Source organism: Dama dama, chromosome 30 (assembly GCF_033118175.1).
Source record: "Dama dama isolate Ldn47 chromosome 30, ASM3311817v1, whole genome shotgun sequence".
Taxonomy (NCBI): Eukaryota; Metazoa; Chordata; class Mammalia; order Artiodactyla; family Cervidae; genus Dama; species Dama dama.
The window spans coordinates 16832268-16838267 of NC_083710.1; positions in this window are offsets into that span (position 1 = coordinate 16832268).

The following is a 6000-nucleotide window of genomic DNA, read 5'->3' on the forward strand; positions in this document are numbered from 1 at the left end:
CCTTTTAATCAAGTAATTTGTCCCAAATTTATGCATTTTTACCGTGACAAATTTTAGGCTATTCCCAGGGCAGCCAGCTATCTCTGGTGCCCAGTCTCTCACTTTAGACTTTATCGGACTAGACTAATAGTTGTCCTTGTGCCTGCACCAACTTTTGGGGACACAAGACAAACTGTCTCAATGATCAGACCTTGAGGTACCTCTCTCTGAGTTGGAGATGAGAGATGCAGACCCCTCTCTCAGACCACTGCAGCGTGAGGATAAGAATGTGAATGTACAGATTAGGGAGAGAAAAATACCATAGGTACCATCATGTGTCCCAGAGGTAGTCTTCATCTCATTTTCATTTCAACCATTTATCCCTCTGAAAGGAGCACAGAGTGGATGAAGACAAATTCAATTTTCAGCCACATCCTTTTCAAATTCTGTACTGGTCATCTAGCACCTCACTTTAAGAATAATGAAGGACTTAATTGCTTGAGGTCTCTCCTAAAATTGAGTCACAGAGTTTTCCATTTTGATATTACATTATACATACTCTTCAAAAAATCCCTTTCATGTCTGCCTAGAGTCTGACGAAGTTTGTTTCAACTCTCAGCATCCTTCCTAATTTTGGTGCAAATTTCATTATATTTGGCAAACAGTCCTTATGATTTGGCTTTGGTTTTCTAACCACTTTTGTTTCAAAGAAGTGGCAGTTTCTAGCGGGAAGTTGCTTTATAGCACAGGGAGCTCAGCCCGGTGCTCTGTGATGACCTGGAGGGGTGGGAGGGAGGTTGAAGAGGGAGAGGACATGTGTATACCTGTGGCTGAGTTCGCGTTGTTGTATGGGAGGGACCGACACAGCACAATTCCAACACAATTGGAAGCAATTATCTTCCAATTAAAATTAATTTTTTAAACTAAAAATAAAGCTACCATGTGATCCAGTAATCCTATTCCTAAGCACACATCCAGAGAAAACCATAATTCAAAAGGATGCATGCACCCTAATGTTCATTGCAGCATTATTTACAATAAGCCAGAACATGGAAGCAATCTAAACGTCCACTGACAGAGGAATGAATAAAGACAGTGGAGTATTACTCAGCCGTAAAAAAGAATGAAATAATGCCATTTGCAACAACATGAATGGACCTAAGGACTGCCATACTGAGTGAAGTCAGTCAGACAGAGAAAGATAATTATCATATAGTGTCACTTACATGTGGAATCTAAAGAAATGGTACAAGTGAACCTATTTACAAAACAGAAGTTGAGTCACAGATGTAGAAAATAAATGTGTGGTTACCGAGGGGAAAGGGACAGTGGGAGGGGCGAATTGGGAGACTGAGACTGAGATATATATACACACTACTATATACAGACCAGATAATTACCTAGAACCTACTAATAGTGCAGGAAACTCTATTTTGAAACTCTGAAATGACCTACATAGGAATAAAACCTAAAAAAAAAAAAAAAAAGTGGAACTAAAAAAAAAAGAAGTGGTAGTTTGACTATTATTTCATTCTTTTCGTTGTTTTTGATGGATTTCCAGGCAAGGGAGAGTAAAAATTGCTTCATAATTTTTAACCAGAAGTCTGTAAGTATATTTCACGGTGGTCTTATTGAATACAGCCCTTGAAGTGTCTCAGTGGAAGAAAATCTTAGTATTGCATTAAAATATGATCAATGATCCTGTTTTATAAAAGAAGTTCTTCTTGTTTCAGGCCATAACACTATGGGCAGATTACTTAATTCTCATCTCCAGTTCTCCATGTGTCCCACACGCCAAATGACTCCCATTGATTGGCAGCAGAGAGGGAGAAAGAGATCCATACACTAAATAAAAGTAGAATGATATCACTTTGTACTCAAGTTATTTATTGATTGTGATTTAGAAACTTATTTAAGTAATCTATTAAAGTTGGCTCCTTGTTAAACCTACAATTCCTTTTTATTATCTGGGACCCACACAACCATATAATTTACCTTCTTCTTTGGGATTTAGTAAATAGTTTAAAAATTGTATGACTGGATTAGGTACAGCGATGTTTTAATAAAATATGTCCAAAACTGAACTCCAAATAATGTCCCTAAACTTCATTTTCTTCTGTCACTCCAATCTAAAGTCTTGATCTGTTGTTTTACTGCTCTTCCTATGACTACACTCATTGATCCATCTGCAGTACTTGTTGGCTGTATCTTCATGAGTATTTTAAATTCCTAGAGCTGTCATAACAAAGTCTCACATATCAGATGGTGAAAAGCAACAAAAATTTATCCTCTCAGGACACTGGAAGCCAGAATTCTGAAATCAAGGTGTGGGCAGGGCCATGCTCTCTCTGAAGGCTCTGGGAGAGTAACTTCCCTTGCTCATCCTAGCTTCTGGTGGTTGCTGGCCAGAAGTTGGAGTTTCCTGGCTTGCAGATGCATCACTCCAGTCTCTGCCTTTGTCTTCACATGGCTTCTCCCTATGTACCTCTCTGTCTTCATACGATTTCTTATAAACGCAACAGTCATTGCTTTTACTACCCACCCTAATCCAGCATGGCCTTATTTTAACTAATTACATCTGGTTAAAAAATTACTATTTCTAAATAAGGTCTTATTTGGAGGCTCCAGGAGGAATTTTTAGGGAACACCATTCAACAAAAAGCAATGCTATATTTAAGATTAAAACCCTTTTCAAAGTGGTGGTAGTGGTAAAGAACCTGCCTGGCAATGCAGGAGACATAAGAGATGCAGGTTCAGTCCCTGGGTCAGGAGGATTCCCTGGAGAACAGCATGGCAACCCACTCCAGTATTCTTGCCTGGAGAATCCCATGGACAGAGAAGCCTGACTGACTATAGTCCATTGAGTCACAAAGAGTTGGGCATGACTGAAGTGACTCAGCACTCATGCACATCTCTCCTTCAATTAAGAAGGTCAATGTTTTGGCTTCCCAGGTGGCGCTAGTGGTAAAGAACCTGCCTGCTAAAGCAGGAGACATAAGAGATGAAGGTTTGACCCCTGGCATGGGAAGATCCCCTGGAGAAGGAAATGGCAACCTGCTCCAGGATTCTTGCCTGGGAAATCCCATGGACAGAGGAGCCTGGTGGGCTACAGTTCATAGGGGTGCAAAGAGTTGGACATGACTGAGCACACAAACCCTTTTCACTGTCACTACCCTGAAAGAGCATCCTGACAATCAAAGGATGCTTCAGATCATGGTATGTATTTGCTCACAACTCCCATGGGTTTCTCATTCTTTCATAGTAAAAGCCACAGTTTCTAATATGCTTTGTTTGCATGAGGCTGTACATGATCTGGTCTCCAGTTACCTCTCTGACTCCACCCCTTACTATTTTCCCTTTCATTCAGTCCATTCCAGCAACACTGACGTTTCCTACTTCTCCTTGAAAGTGCCAGATGTGTTCCTGCTTCATGGCTTCTGCATTTTCTGTTCGAATTTTCAAGTGCTCATCCCTAGGGATTCCCAAGTCAGTCAGGTGTTTAACTGAAGTGGAATTTTCTCAATGAGACTATTCTAGACACTTATACTAGATTATGATTCTCTGCCCAAATACTTCCATTCTTTCCTACTTTATTTTCTTCATAATACTAGTTACTATCTAAGTCATACACTATATATAGATAGACGCAATATACATAGGCTTCCCAGGTGGCTCAGCGGTAAAGAACCCACCTGCCTTGAGAGCTTGTTTGGAGGTTCTAGCAGGGGAGTGCAGCTACTCGTATACCCTTGACTGAAGACCGGTCCTCCTCTATCGGGGATGATCGTCCTCTTCGACCGAGCGCGCAGCTTCGGGAGGGACGCACATGGAGCGGTGAGGGAGGAAGGGGGCACCCGCCTAGCCAGCCAGATCAGCTGAATCAACCCTGGCGATCAATGGGGTGACAGATGTCGCAACCAGATCGCCCTCACATCCAATGCAAAACAGAAAAAGAGACACAGATGTACAGAACAGACTTTTGGACTCTGTGGGAGAAGGCGAGGGTGGGATGTTTCCAGAGAACAGCATCGAAACATGTATATTATCAAGGGTGAAACAGATCACCAGCCCAGGTTGGATGCATGAGACAAGTGCTTGGGGCTGGTGCACTGGGAAGACCCAGAGGGATGGGGTGGAGAGGGAAGTGGGAGGGGGATCAGGATAGGGAATACATGTAAACCCATGGCTGATTCATGTCAATGTATGGCAAAAACCACTACAATATTGTAAAGTAATTAGTCTCCAACTAATAAAAATAAATGGAAAAAAAAAAAAAAAAAGAATCCACCTGCCAATTCAGGGGACACAAGGAAATGCAGGTTCCATTCCTGGGTTGGGAAGATTCCTTGGAGAAGGAAATGGCAACCTGCTCCAGCATTCTTGCCTGGAAAATTATACGGACAAAGGAGCCTGGTAGGCTACAGTCCATGGGGTCACAAAAAGTCAAATACAATTGAGTGATGAAGCATACGCACAATATACACATATATAAGTTATATAGTTATATAAGTTATATATAGTACACACAACTTGTTTTTATACACAATTTGCATATATATGTTTTACAAGACAGAACTTATTTATTTCCTTATAGATTTAAATATATATAGTATAATGTATATTCTCTTCTTTATCACCTGTCTATACCACTGGAATGTAAACTCCTGGAGGGGATGAATTATTGCCTATTTGTTCACTGTTGTACCACTAATCTCTTGAAGAGTGCTTGGTAAATAGTAGATGCTGAATGGATACATCCAGAACAAATGAGTGACTATGTCATATATGTAAGTGTCATCGAGCATATGTTGTGTCAACAGAAGAGTGACTGAAAACCGTTTCTCCATCACGTTTAGTGAGGAGAGGGATGGATAATGGCTTACTTCCAAGACCCCTTTGAAACTGCCAATCAGCTGGTGTGCTTGGTCGTGGCTACCCCCTTACTCCTCTCTTGAAATGAGGCTTCCCTATCAGATTCTGTGGGGGATATGAAAGCGAATTAAGGGGCACGTCAATTTTACCCATAATAGTAAAAGGTCTTTATAGGAATAAAAGGGAAGTGATTGTAATAGAGGAATTCTTTCTTTCCTCCATGATGTGCATTTTAAGAAGGGATTCTCAGCCTGGAGCTAGCCTCCCCGACTGAATATGGTCACTCCCATAATATAGCTCGTCACGCCGTAAGGTATCAAGGGAACCTGTGATTGCAGTATGTATAGTTTGACAATGCCTGATGAGTCAAGGGAAAGAAGTTGCTCCTGGTTACAAGTCATTTACTTCTGGATATCTCAAGGGCAGGGTGAAGGAGGAGAAAACAGGATCAATTAGATAAGCTGAGGGTTGAATTAGCCGTTTAATCAAGTACCTAAGCCACAAAGCACACGGTTCTTAGAGACACCATTATCTTTAATGGAGTTCTTTAGAGCATCTTCAATTTTTCTAATGAAGATAGAAAGCACCATCTTTAGTAAAGTGTTTCCCTTCACTTGTTTGACCACAGGATTATCTATTCCATTTAATCCCCTGGGGAACTGACGCTCCCCCACCTTTGTCCCTCATAGAATTACATCGAGATGGAATCTGTCCAAATTATTTAATCAAATTATTCTTGCTCTGGCCAATATAAGTGCTTAAATAGCCACACTTAATACTTCTCCTAATGACATTCACTTATCTAAAATTACCCCTTAATTGATAAGATATACAAGCAAAAACACTCTTAGGCAAATGTTAAATGAACTAAAACCATTTAGAATGTTTTCATGTCGACCCCGAAATTTACTTAATCTCCAGTGAGCAGTCTAAAAATCTTCGCTATGACTAACCTGAAACAGCAAAAGGAAAAAGGTCGAAGAAGAGGTGGCATACCAGGAAAGAAAAATATTTTGGTCTTCAACGTCTTTACTACACAAAATCCTGTGATTTTTATTATGGCTCCTGTGTTTCTCAGGTTTTTTTTCTTCATTTATTTTTATTAGTTGGAGGCTAATTACTTTACAATACTGTAGTGGTTTTTGCCAT